This window comes from Tribolium castaneum, chromosome 1 (genome assembly GCF_031307605.1).
Source record: "Tribolium castaneum strain GA2 chromosome 1, icTriCast1.1, whole genome shotgun sequence".
Taxonomy (NCBI): domain Eukaryota; kingdom Metazoa; phylum Arthropoda; class Insecta; order Coleoptera; family Tenebrionidae; genus Tribolium; species Tribolium castaneum.
In genome coordinates, this window is record NC_087394.1 from 23684772 (window position 1) to 23699609 (window position 14838).

Here is a 14838-nt window from a genome sequence, read left to right on the forward strand (position 1 = left end):
TTTTAAAAGTTAAATGAGTTTATTGAAAACTTTGACTCGGAAATTGACCCAATTGCGTAAACAAATGAGCATACGCGTTTTTTGGGGGGCATCAAACAGCGAACGACTGAATAAAAAATACTGACTTGGCGAACTTCTAGTCAGTACCCTGTACTACACGTGCACACGGAAATCGAAGCATGCGATACAAGGACTAAGATATTTTTAGTACTGTCCTGGAGTGGTTACTCCGGTTGGTTAAAAGCTGTTAAATACAGCTGAAATTTGAGGTACTTTATTATCATATTTCTATAGGTACTATTATTTTATCAATACTGAAATTACAACTTTTTATAAAAAATTACAATTACCTACCTATTTATCCTTTTTTATGACTTTAATGTTCCTTGCTCCCTTCTAATGTCAAAAATATCTTACAGTTGTTATGAATATGTCAAAAAAAAATTCCTATTGGTTCCTATTTAATTATTTATTCGACCGTTGTTGTGATCACGTAGTTATTTCGATAATTAACACACTTGCTGCGTTCGTGATGTCGGTGTGACTTCAACAAAAGTGAATCCTAATGTGCACCAGCTTTACGAAGTCTCAAGATCACTGTTCACATCGAAATACAGTGTCCGGCAAAATTACGGAATAATCTCATAAATTATGTTTTAAAGGAGGGGACATTCTCCAAGCAAAGAACAAATATTTGGACCTAACCGGTCTGAGGCTTGTCAAATATACAGGGCATTACAAAACACGTTGAAATCATTAATAAAATAAAATCAAGACCAAATTTCAAGACCCTGAAAACGGGAAAAACGGTTATCTGTCAAAGAATTTATGTCTGACACAAATATTCCAAGTGTCAGCAACATATGTCGAGACATTTTTTAATGACAGACGTGTTTTACGGAAATTGCGAGAGTTGACGGGTCGTCTATTTTTTTGGATGTGTTGCTACAAAAATCAGAATGAGTGACTACAAAAAGTGATTGGAAAACGTACATTTATTGGTGAAAACACGTTTTGAAAAGTGTCCGACAGAATTCCATCATAGAAATTACAAGAAATTTCTGACGGAATGTAGACAGCTCCGGAAATTTTGTGTCTGACACTTGACACAAATGTCTAGAGAGAAATCTCAGATGTAAACGTACTAATAATGTCTGATATATTTTGCCGACACTTGGAATATTTGTGTCAAACATAAACTCCCTCTTGTTCATATTATGACACTTCAATATCTATGATGTAATCAGGGTCCAGATGTAACTGCACCACACAGCTTAGAATTTTGTTAGAATTTTAGAATTTTATTTTCTGAATAAATTTATAATCGCTAAAGAAAATATTAGTTTTTCGTACTAAATTAAATAGTACCGGGTGCTCAAAAACCGGCGCATCAATTCAATGGTGTGTGGTAGAGAAATGCTTAGATATAAAGGTAAAAATAGTAAAAAAAATTCTTTGTATAAAGTTATTGATAAATACCGAATTTTAAATAAATGATATGTGGCAAGGTTGTTTAACAGGCGTGATTGCAAAAAAATTTTATCAACAATAAAAATAAATTATTCTTGAAACGGTTTCTTAGGAAATAATGCCAATATTGACACATCTACAGACTGAGATTATTTGATGAATTTTATTTTTTTTTAAATTCAAAAAACTGCTAAAGTCTGATAGTAAATTTAAGAATAATTATTCACCATTAGTGTCATACATAAAAACATTAAAAAATAATGAAAACTGAAAAAGTTAACAAAATAAGTTTGTAGCTCCACACTTTTTAAAATATGACATTAGGAATTTTTTCACGAATTTTCCCGCACTCTACCTGCTTCTCAAAAACGTATCATTGAGTTGGTGCGCCAGTTTTTGAGCATCCTGTATTATTGAAGAATAAATGGATATTGAGGTCATTAAAACACGCGCGACTTTTCAAGCACAACCGCGTAGCCGGAGTGCTCGAAATACAGCAAGTGTTTTAAAGTTCTCATTCTTAACGTTTTGTTTTTTGTTTGTACACTTTGAAATTATAAATACTGATATTATTATAAAAATAGAAAATAATGTGAGATCAGTATAATGACTGTCTGGACGACTGTCGAAGTCGTACCGTATTTCGCGTAATGCCCATTTTTTAATAGAAAGCCCCAAAAATCAAATAAAAAAGTTTTAAGATACAAAAATGTGATGATCATCTCTTATAATTTTATCCTCAACGAATGACTTTTTTTGGTTTAATTTTTAAATTGTCGTATCTGAACCGATTTTTTTAAGTTTCAAGGTGAATTTGAAATTCTATTGTTATATCCAACCCCGTCAAAAAATGTTTAGTCTAAAGAGTGATTTTAATAACAAAAAAAAAAACAAGAGCCAGTCCTCATGACGATGGAGGTACCTGATGTGAACACACATTTTTGCATTCCGGAAGTTTTTTGTAATTGTACCAAAGCGATAAATAATAAAATTGACACTGGTAGAGTGAGTGCCTTTAATACATAGTTGAGACCATGTAATTTAAAAGTGGCAATTAACTTTACTTGTAATAGCTAATAGCACATGTTGCTTTAGAGATTGTCAACATTTACTGATAAAATAAAAATGTATTACATATTCAATATTTACATAGAAATAAATAAATGTTATCAAACAGCATATCAACACGTGGCCTTAGCAACTCTCACTTGAACTCAGGTCCATATTAGCCACCATACTAATGGCTTAGACGAGTGTCAAAGACAAAACGGATTTCTGTGCCGGAGAAAGCAAAGTTGTGTTATAATCAGTTAATCACCACCACCAGACGTTCCCGTGGGAGTGCAAGACGTCCGAATTAGTCGAAATATTTGATTGATGTGTGCCCAAACAGGCCTCTAATTATGTCCAAATCCATCACGAGTCCGCTAATAAAATTTTATCTCGATTTATCTATTCACAATTCCCCGAAGCGCTTCGCCTTTGAATACCAAACAAATAGTCGATTCTTATTCTCGTCTCGTCTGCATCTAGTCTGTCATCTCACCGCCGGTTTTTTCCTCGCCAGCAATTTCCCTCCCGCCGCAAATTCGCCAGATAGTCGGGGGGTTTCCGGGGGATGCACGTGTCGGCCACGTGCCGTCCTCCACCACTACGAATTAGGCGGTTTGTTTACACGATGGCCATTAGTGTGGCGTATTTTTAGTCCGAAATGGATTTTTTCTCATTCGCGGTCGGTTATTTCGAGACGCGCTGTTGTCGTCGCTTCTCTTTCACATTCATAACTCAATAATGGTGTTGTTGACCTATGCTGGATCGCAGGTTTGCGGTTTGTCGAAGGGAGGGTTGAAGTGCTTGTTTTATTGGACAATTAAAGAATTAACAGCGGGGGGTTTGGTGACTGGCGATTTATCTTCGTCGCGATTGGTTTTGGATGATGAAATGAGGATCCCAGTCTTTTTTAATTAAGAAAGCAAAAAGTTGGACTTTCTTTGTTTTGCCAGACGAGCCTGGAGAGTGCTCCAAACGGAGATAAGATCTAATTAAATAAAACAGTTGGTAATGAGGTCGTTGTCTTCAAATTTATTTATTTCCATTGCGGAAAATACAGGTGTCCCAGCGAAAAATGAGTGAATAAACACATAAATATTTTTTTACAAGAGCCCTACATACTAACCCCCTGCATCACCTAAAATTATTTTAGAATATATAGACTGTTTCGTCTAAATACCACTTTAGAAGTCCCAATACTTCTAATGTGGGGTTTAGACGGAACAGTAAACGTAAACAAAAATAAGAGATTCAGAGAACACATACACCTATAAACGTAAAGCGGAGCATAAAACTGACAGAAATAAGAAAATAATGCGGCAAAAGGTAAAGGCGCCAAATTGTAAACGTACATTTCAATAAAGGGAAAATGCCTTTTGATTTGAGAGAAAAAGACATGAACGTAAAGGTGAAATAACTTCAAACTTTATCTCTAAAAATTTTTAATTAACTGAGTTTGTTTAGTAAGGGACTTTGTTAATAAAAATCATGGCCACTGCGAATCCAGTAGGATTTGCACTCGTCCAATATTTTTGACTAGAAAATACACAAATTTGGTGATTTTTGGAGAAATTATGTCCATTGTCGGTCAAAAATGTGCTGAAAGTCACAAAAAAGGTAAAAACAATTTTAAAATTGTAGAATCAACTTATACGCCCGGTATCTTTCGATGAAATCTGGTGAAAAATTAGGGAACTAAATTGAAAAAAAGTGGAATAATGTTTTCTCGAGCTAATTCGCCGACTTTTGATCTGAATGTATTGGTGTTTTAGGTGAATTATTGCAATTATATAGTTTGTAATGTTGATTTATTTAAAAAGTTTGTGTTAAAATATCTGCAAAGGACGGTCAGCACCTGGGGCTCGGTGGCCCAGTGGTATAAGCGCCACTTTCGACGGGGGAGGTCGGGTGTTCGAACCCGGACCAGGTGTGACAATTTTTCTATGAAAAAAAGTATAGGAAAGGTAGGTGAAACAGCACGTAAACAAAAATAAGAGATTGAGAAAACATATAGACGTAGAAACGTAAAGCGGGGCATAAAACTGACAGAAATAAGAAAATAATGCGGCAAAAGTTAAAAATACGTAAAGGCGCCAAATTGTAAACGTAAGAGCCATCGTAATAAAGGGAAAATACCGTTTGTTTTAAGAGAAAAAGAGATAAACGTAATGGTGAAACATAACTTCAAACTTTGGCGTTGAATCCTTAGATGACTTACTTCTTAAATTATAAAAAAAAATAAACGAAAATATTTAATTTATCTCAAAAAATTTTTAGTTAACTGAGTTTGTTTAGTAAAGTCCCGTAAAACATTGTTTATAAAAATCATGGCCACTGCGAATCCAGTAGGATTTGCGCACGTCCACTATTTTTGACTAGAAAATACACAAATTTGGTGCTTTTTGAGAAATTATGTCCATTTTCGGTCAAAAACGTGCTGAAAGTCACAAAAAAGGTAAAAACAATTTTAAAATTGTAGAAGCAACGTATACGCCTGATATCTTTTGATGAAATCTGGTGAAAAATTAGATAATCAAATTGAAAAAAGTGGAAAAAAATGCTTTCTCGAGCTAATTCGCCGACTTTAGCTTCATAAGTATAAGTATAAGGTATTTCCTAAATGAGCTACAACACAAATTTATGTTTATTTAAATGGATCACTCTACATTTTATTCCATTTTTGGACGTAATTTTTAATACTGACTTTTTGATCAAACTTCTATTGGTCGATTGTACTTAGTTTTTGAAAGTTCAAACCTAAGTCTTAAGTCAAACTTAAGTTACATGGAACATCCTATTTTTTGTTTTTACTCCTCAAAGATTATTAAATTGTCTATCTAAAAACACAAGGTTTTAAGTATTTTAAGTTAATAACTAAAAAGATATTAAGTTCAAAAGTTAATTTCAGCAACAATGCACATTATTCATGAGCACTGTTACCAATTACCACAGTAAACCATACCATAACCATAGCAACTCTGCCAAGGATCAACTGACAAATTACAAATAGGTAATGGCCTAAGGGTAACATTAAACTTATTATTACCTGAAAATTTCACTTTTCGATTTCTAAAACAATAGTTCGTAATTTTAAATTTTATTTAAGCAATCCGAAGAGACACTTAAGAGATGATTTAAAAATATTTTAGATGCGAAAATAAAAAATAGAGTGTTCCAATTCAAAATTTTTAAGTTATTTAACTTAAAACGTCTTCATTTTAATATATTACTGATTGCAGTGAGCTTTAAAAAAATTGAACTTTCTTTTTCAAAGTGGTGAAGGTCCTGCTTTTCTAGGTTTCTTGGATTTTAAGCAATTTTTTTGTGAAGCATGTTTTCGCCAAAAAATGAAATTATGTCAGAAATAAGCAAAATCGACCAACAGTAATTTAGCTTTAAAAAGCTACGTCCAAAAATGCAAAACATATAGGGCGTTTCATTAAAAGAACATAGTTTGTTACGTATCTAATTTCGGACACACCCTCTTTACTTTAAAATAAGTTTAGTTGAGTCAGATGGTTTCTAAAAAAAAATAAGTTTCTAACTAAACTTTTTCATCTCGCTAGGACCTCCTGTGTTTAAGCCCTCCGAGCGCGTTTGTAAGCTCCACGATCAGTACTTATTGTTGTCGTTATCTTGATGTGTAGTGTTGAAAGTTTCTCAAGACGTCAGATTTTTCACCCCGTCCCTAATCCACAAAAACTTGCCACCCTTGTAAGTACAAGTCGTCGAGAGTCCTCATGAAAATAAATTTTCGTTGGAGAAGCCATCAACAGTGTATCTGTGTTTTTATGGTACGGTCGTGAATAGAACCCTTATCAAAGGGTTCGTAATGAATAGTTGCCCTGTAGACAATAGTCCGGCGCGATTAAAGGGTCCGAAGGGAAAAAATCGGCGCTTCCGCCAGCTGCTACCGATTTTTAATGCAGTCTGGGCATTTTTTTACGAAGTATTATCGCACTGGACGTTTGGAGGAGTGCTATAATAGCCTATTAGGCCCGATGCCAATTTCTATTAGCTGTGTTTACACACTTAGACTCGCTCTTAATTATAAAATACGTATTTCAGGTTGCAGGCCTTGTAATAATTCAGGGGGTGATGAATGGCCATAATTTCGGATTGTGCATTATGGGAACAAAGATATTCCAAATCTATTCAAAGGGGGACAAAGGATTATCATTGAATCATTACAGTAACGAATTGCGCTATTACTTATATTTGTCGAAGCTTTATCTTGCGTATATTGTTACAAGGGGTGGGAAGACGGTGCTTTATAACCCGTTATCTAAGATTAATAGCCCAAGTTCTAATCCCACCCCCTTCCGGTGGTGAGCTTCTAGCATTCAACTACTGCAAAGCTCAGGTTCATTACTTTTTTTTCGTCCATTGGATTTACATTAAAATTGTAGTAAGTACAGTGAAACCTCCCTTAATGGACACCTCCTAATAACGGACATCTTTTTACAACGGACATTTATGTAGGAACGTAACAAAACCTATATTAAAATTTCCACCTCCCATTAGCGGACACTGGACACCTCTCCACAACGGACAATTAAAAATTCCCGATCGGTGTCCGTCGTTAAGAGCTTTTACTGTAGTACATTTTCTTAACAGTTATTTACGTAATCAGTTGGTTTAACGAGCATAGTGTTTGCCAAAACGAGTGAGCGCAGCGAACAATGATAGACTTTTTCCGTTGACAGTTACTATGGCCACATGTTGACAGTTCCCAGGCAGTAGCCATGTCCACGTGCCATTAATTTGACTGTTGCTAGGCGACAGAGCATTGTTTGTGTTGCTTTTGACATAAAATCTCGGCCTACTTGTTTGTTTACGGACGATTTAATTATCGGAGGCAGCAAGTCTCCATAAATCGCGAAATTCCAAATAAATCTTTTAATTATTCTTGTTGGTCGTTTATTATTCTGGGTATTATCTCGAATGAAAGCCAATTTAGGTGATTAATGACTCGTCTTTCAGTGATAACAATAAGTTCTTTTTCCCCGGACAGATACTCACCTCGTGCAATTACAATCTCCACCATTTTTCTTACGCCTGTCAAAAGTTTGGTGTGTGTGTGTATATGTTGTTTGTGTGTGTGGTCGGTTTTTTTGGGTGTTTCTGGCACTGGTTTTAATGAAGTTCGTCTGGAAGTTTGAAATCGCTGACTGTGAAGATCTCGTATGGAAATGATATTATCGTTTTTGCGCGATATTTTAAGGGCCGTTGGAGAAAAATTCAATATGCTGAGGCCGTTTTATAGCTCATATATCATTCCTATTGATTCCTGAATGTTTCTTGCTGTACATAAATGTTTTATATCTGATCTGGATGGGCACTTTGTTCTAATAGCGTCGTAAATTGTGGCGTTTTACCGAATTGAAAGTTCTAAAATGATGAAGCGGCATAATCGCCACGAATTCGGCGTCTTTTATCCCCCGACGCAGGAAATTGTTATAAACAGCAGCTTTTTAGTTTAAAAAATACTTACATTATTTAATCGTTGAAACTGAATTATCCTCAAAATACCCAAAAAAAAATTTAAATTTAGACACAGTTACACAATATATATCTATACTGCTTCAAAAGTAACGACATAATTGTAAAAGAATCGAATTTTTAATACAGTGAAACTCTTATTACTCGAACTAAATACTCCGGAGAAGTTCTCCGAATTATCGATTTTTCGGATTAAGTACCAGTTTTTTTTCCTTAGAAATGAACAAACTACTGAAATATACATTATGATTCAAAATAATGTGGCATAATTTTAACCACAATTCCCCTCTACAAATTATAATAAGTTATGTAATTTTTGTTGACCTAATTTAATTAATAAGTAAAAAAAATTACAGCTTTCCAAAAATGGGCATAGAACATGGAGATTTTTGGAGAATATTCTCGCTATTTTTTTATCCGTTACATATTATGAAACTTGTCAACATAAGAAACTAAAAGACACTCTTTCAGATGATGTAAAGGGAAGTCTTGCAAAAGTTATACATTTCCTGGACAAATGGACCCCTGTCACCTTTTTGGTCATAAATCTTTTTCCGGCCCTTTGGCACCTATTTTTGATGCCAAAAATTTAAAGTCCATTTGTCCACACGAACACTCAAAATTCATAATTTCCAGCAATTTCCAGTTTTGCAAAGTTTACTTTAGACCCAAATACCCCGAAGACTACATTTTGAGCAAAATGCATCAAGAGTACATTTTTTAAAGAAAAATAAATAGGCTTTCAATTTTTGGCACCAAAAATGGGTGTTAATGGGCCAGAAAAAAGTTATAACCAAAAAACTGTAGGGGGGGGGGGTATTGTAACCAAAAATGTACAATTTTTGCAAAACTTTCGTTTACATCACATGAATCAGCGTCTTTCAAGCTGTTATATTGCAAAGTTTCAAAATGATCGGATAAGCAATAACGAAGATTTTCTGCAAAAATCATTTTTCATACCAACTTTTTGGAAGACTAATTTTTCATTAATTGGGTCAACAAAAACTATCGGACTTATTATCATTTGTAGAAGAGTATTTGTGGTTAAAATTATGTCACATCATTTTGAATCATAGCGTGTAATTTTATTAAAACATATACAATTAAATATAAACACCCAGTGAAAATGTTAGAAGTATATTGAAACTTAATTAGTAGTTAATAATTATTATTATAGTGGAACTCGGATAACTGTATACTCGAACTCTTATTAACTTATTTTATGTGTTACAAGACGTTCGGATTGCAAGAGATGCGTTGTCGGATTAAAGAGGTTTGACTGTATAAATATTTTTTTACTTCATTATTAGTAACTTGCTCGTAACGCACTGTTTGCTTAATTAGTAAATGCATTCATTTTCAGTTCATTGTTAAAGTTAATTGCGTTGTTGAAAGTTGTTGAAAGACCAACCAAACGGCTTCAACTTGGTCACGTGATCAGTTAATCACGCATTTAATTGTGAATTAAATTAATGACGCTTTAATAAACCGGTCCATAAGTTATAAATATCTCAGAAAATATTCATTCTTTAAAGTGCAGACTTTGCTTAATGTTTCTAACAACGCGGTATTTTGTTATACAGTGGAACCGAGTTATAACGAACCGGCTTATAACGATTGCTATATAACAAACAGAACTAAAAGTCCAATTTTGAAGCCCTATATTATAGTAACAAATTAGTTCGGTTATCGCTTATAACGTCCAATTTTTAGACAAAAAAGCCTTCTATGATTCCGTTATAACGTACACACGTGCACTTTTGTTACGTTCCAGGTAACAATAAACATTTCCCATATTGCAGCAAGATGGTTAAATCTTTAAGATCGTTAAATTTGAACACAAAATTAAAAATCTTTGTATTTTTGGAAAACTATTAAACATAGGTATATGTAAATACATCTGTTTTATTAATAAATTATATTAATACTTATTACTTTCTTTCGTATATCTGTTCCAAGCTTTAGAATTCATTGAACTTTAAAATTACTCAATAAAGACCGAACTTGGTTATAACGAACAAATTCTGAAGTCCCTTGAGGTTCGTTATAACCAAGTTCCACTGTATTGTATGTGAATATATTCGATGAACTGCAATCACCAAGTCGATACTATTCGAAAAATGTATTAATTTAAATTTTTAAATATGAGTTATAGTTAAAGAAATTCCAGTGGTAGAAATAAGTTACTCGCTGCTACGCGGCTCGTTCGCAAACTTGTGCGTAAAATGCTTCTAACCACTCTCGTTATGTAATAAACTATGAAATTGCGCGCCACTGCTTTGAAACTCTGGTGAACTATTACGATATCATTCTGTGTCAGCATTGAGTAAATTGCACGTCTTTATACCGAGGACTTCCTGCAGAAACGGCCGTCGTCGCAGCTATGCCTCGCTTGTCGCGCTCCCAATGATGAATGGGCTTTCGACTTGTTATTTTTACCTTTGGCACGGTACAAATAACTTAATAACATGCTTGTTAACAAGAAGAATCGCCTCTTGGTTCGACTTTAGCGGCGGGAAATTCGAATCCGTTTTAATGATTTTTCCGCTCCATTAAAACCCTCGCGGCGTACGCTCGCTAATACCCCGCGCATAATATGAATTTTAATAAAAGAGTGCCATCGGGAGAAAGTTTTTCACTTTGAGCCCCGATATAAATGCAAACAGTGTTCCAGACGTTCACTATCTATTATGTAGTTTGTGCAAAAAAAAAACGGCCCAACCTGCTCCAACTTCTTTGTATGCACATCTGGATTTAGCAGATTTACGGGATGTGATATCCTGAATATTGAAGTTTGGCCCTCTTTTTTCTACCCCACCTGGCGTTCGATAATTCATTTACACGGTCGAGTGGATCGGTTGACGGATTCCCGGGACCCTTCTTCGTGTGCTGGAGCACTGGCTGTCCGCCCACTGTTATTTCGGCTGATGCGTGATTACAAGCGCCGTTTCGTGATTCGTGGATCTGATATCCCGGGTTTTACTGCCGGGAGCCACTGCTGCAAACTTATGACCATTACCCGTCTTATTACGGGAATTATTACGTGGGCACTTTTTCGCTCCTTCGTGAGGAACCACTCGATGCATTAGCCAGCGATCCCTATCGCGTTCGTGCCAAAACGACAAGAACTTGCCGCAGAAAAGGCGTTACTGCATCGATACTGCTTTTATTTCAACAGCAACTAAACGAAGAAAATTTCCTCGAAACAATACTCAGTTTGAGTCTAATCTTTTTTTTACAGAATCTAATGAAATTATGAAATTAGTTGACGACCACTCACAATTTCATTGTCTGTGACAATAGGCAGCGAACCAAAGTCATTGCTATTTGTACAAAGATCAATGTTACGCAGAATCTATTGTTTGGTTAATTATTCTTAAGGACAATGATAACGACTGGAAGTTTACTTTTATCCTCGCTTAAATAAACAGATCTTATCAAGTTTTTCAAATACTACTTTATTCATGTTCAAATTATGGTTATTGGCAACTTATTATATCTATAACCTTGATCTACTTGGTACTTAATGGCAATAAAAATCACATCTGTGTGAGTTATCAAAATCCAAAATCGCGTCATTTATGATTGATTAATGGATTAGATTAAATCTCGCACTACAAACTGTATGTTTTTATTGCATTTTTTTTTACTACCTACACTTTTATTCCATATTATTCTTACGTTGTTTAAAATTTTATAACTATTAGATTTATTAACAAAAAAAATTAACATTATCCCTCTACATTATCGTCATTATCCCATATTACCAACCCAAGTTCACAGTTACAAGCCGCTTCAATTTCTGGTTTGAAGAATTACCTATGTAACCTATTCAGTGCATATTTAAAGCATGCGGAATTATGAATTGGTAAAGAACGACTTGTTTAGCTAATTATGGGGCCAATGAATTTTTATGCTAAATATTAGGTTAAAATTCTTTTTATGCGTAATTGGGTTTTCGGACCAATGGCCGTAAAATGGTACAAAAAGTATTGCGAATAATTTTTTTTGCGTTTTTCTACGAAACAGCGAGACTTCAAACAAAGGTCAAAAAATGATGAAAACCCGGAATCGCTACGAGTTACTAAAAAAAACCTAACTCGAAAACTCAGTGTTATTGGGCCAAAATAATTTGTTTGTGAATTGAACAAATTTTTTACTACTCTCTGAATTTCTTAAATTGTCTAAATTATTACTCGTAGATGATTTTTAACCTATTCCATCGGATTCAGCGCACAATTTAACGTTTTTGCATTTGAGAGATTTTTGCGATTTTTTTTTTGGAATCAGTTTTTTTTTCAAGCTCGCTCCCACAAGGTATTATGTACTTTAGAACCCTTTAGACTTCGTCAAAGTAAAAACGTCGCCAAATGGTTCAATTTTAAAGCGTTTGATTTTTTCGATTTTTGTCGAGATTTTGACCGATTTCAGATACCAGAAAGTTTATCGGTCAGTAACTCCGTAATTATTAATTTCAACCCCGTTAAGTGCTATCGATGGAAAGCTCTCTCAATTATCTATAGTTTTAAACAAAACTCATTGGCCTAATAGGTAACACTTACATTATGTTAGTAACTTAAAAACTACCACAAATTTTGCGATTTGCTTGACGGCAATCGATTTTCCGGATCATTTTACTTAAGCCTACGTCAAAATTGTTTCTCCAATAGCTTTCCCAAAAATGACAAAATAAAAAAAAAGCACAAAAAGTGTCTCAAAACCTATTTTAACGATGAAATATACAGGCCAAAACCAAAAGTAACGCACAAGATTCATATACAGTCAACTTTTTTTTGTAGCAACCAACAGTACATTTCATAGATTACGTTGATAGTAAAATATTTGGTTTTAATTAATCAAACATAGTAATCGTCATATTGACATTACTCCGGTTTTAGAATTTTATTTAGTCGAACGTAAATAAACTGTATTAAAATATTTGCAAAAGACGCTCAGTACCTGGGGCGTGGTGGCGCAGTGGTATAAGCGCCACTTACCACGGGGGAGGTCGGGTGTTCGAACCCGGATCAGGGTGACAATTTTTCTATGAAAAAAAAGTGTAGAAAAGGTGAGTGAAACAACACGTAAACAAAAATAAGAGATTAAGAGAACACATAGACGTATAAACACAAAGCAGAACATAAAACTGACAGAAATAAGAATATAATGCGGCAAAAGGTAAAAGTACGTAAAGGCGCCAAATTGTAAACATAAGAGCACATACTAATAAAGGGAAAATACCTTTTGTTTTGAGAGAAAAAGAGATGAACGTAAGGGTGAAACATAACTTCAAACTTTAGCGTTAAATTCTTAGATGACTTACTTCTTAAATTATAAAAAAATAAACGAAAATAATTAATTTATCTCTAAAAATTTTTAATTAACTGAGTTTGTTTAGTAAGGGACTTTGTTAATAAAAATCATGGCCACTGCAAATCCAGTAGGATTTGCGCACGTCCACTATTTTTGACTAGAAAATACATAAATTTGGTGATTTTTGGAGAAATTATGTCCATTGTCGGTCAAAAACGTACTGAAAGTCACAAATAAGAACACTAATAAAAAACTAGAACTAGAAAATAATAAAAAAAGTTGTCAGTTAAAAAAATTAAAAATGAGGTCATCACTCGTAAACGAATGACGTTAGAAATGTCATAATATTCTCAAAATGTAACGTTAAAAAAATTAAAACCGACCTTTTCGAGGATTTTTTTAAAAAATGACACAACAAGAATATGAATTTTGAGCGTTCCTTTTGGTTCAGTCTGTATATGTTTTGCTCTATATATTTTAGTTGCGACGTACCTGTTAAATTCGTGAGTTTTTAGTCGATTCTAATTAAAAAAACTGAAAATCTTTGCTGTTTTTTTGTGTTTTTCTCGAAAACTGTAAGACCTACATCAAAAAGTAAAAAAGCCTCTCCATGTGAAAATTCAGAGCCGCTCCGGGTAACGGTTCCGGTTATAGATAGAGGCATTTATGGTTTTTCATTAAAAAAATCATAACTCAAAAACTAAAAGGCAAAACGGTTTGCTCCAATGAATTCCAATTCTGCTCTCCATTTTATATATTATGCGAGGTTTGTTTACATTTTTGAAATTTTTTGCCATAAATTGTACAGTTTCAGTGGCTCTAGATTTTAAACAAACTTTTCTCGAAAACTATTTAAACTACACCATCTTGTTCAGCGCATGATTCTACGTCTAGAACACCACATTTGAAAGATCCTTTATCTAATTTGAAGTTTTGATCCAATTTTGGTCGATTTTTGGTACTGGAGATCCGTCAACAACTCTGGAACTATTAAGCATTGCGTTTTTTAAAAGAGTTTCGTTGTTCTGTGACCATAAGTTATCGCGAAAATCGCATGAATAGACTGAACTTTGGTAAATGCGTCAACAACTTGGAAACATGCAGTTGTCTCGGCGTCGATTACGATGGTGCGCTTCGCCGTTTGAAAAATGAAAAAACTGTACCCAGATTTTTAAAAAAGCCATCAAAAGTAGTTAGTTTGTTTGTAATTAGACAACAAATAAGCTTCGAAAGTCGATCTAGCGTCTGTTAATTGAATCGGTCTATTTCTGGCCCATTTGTCGGCGACCTCATCCTCCTTGACGCGCTTCATCTCTTTGAAATCTCCCCCATTAATTGAACTCTTACGTGGCCTTTGTGATGTTTCCGTGCGACTAGCCGGAACAAAGGATTTAGACATAATACAAGCGAACGGTATTCCGCTGCATGAGTCGAATAAGATTTTATAGTCCAGTTTCCGATTATCTGCAGCACATTCTCGGAATACTCCGTGATTGCTTCGCA

At 34.4% G+C, this 14838-nt stretch overlaps 2 protein-coding genes across 6 annotated transcripts in view; one reads left to right on the plus strand and one right to left on the minus strand.

Moving 5' to 3' along the window:
- robo1 (roundabout 1) overlaps positions 1 to 14838 on the plus strand; it is a 476471-nt gene that overhangs the window by 443018 nt on the left and 18615 nt on the right. The window contains exon 1 of one of the 3 annotated variants that reach the window (XM_064359788.1): positions 7420 to 7704. The exons of the other annotated variants lie outside the window; for them this stretch is intronic. The gene's annotated coding sequence lies outside the window, so the exon portion shown is untranslated. Of the gene's footprint in view, positions 1 to 7419; positions 7705 to 14838 lie in introns of those variants that run through there. 3 annotated transcript variants of the gene reach the window in all.
- D12des (delta-12 desaturase) overlaps positions 1 to 14838 on the minus strand; it is a 54534-nt gene that overhangs the window by 2194 nt on the left and 37502 nt on the right. The window contains exon 1 of one of the 3 annotated variants that reach the window (XM_008192862.3): positions 355 to 608. The exons of the other annotated variants lie outside the window; for them this stretch is intronic. The gene's annotated coding sequence lies outside the window, so the exon portion shown is untranslated. Of the gene's footprint in view, positions 1 to 354; positions 609 to 14838 lie in introns of those variants that run through there. 3 annotated transcript variants of the gene reach the window in all.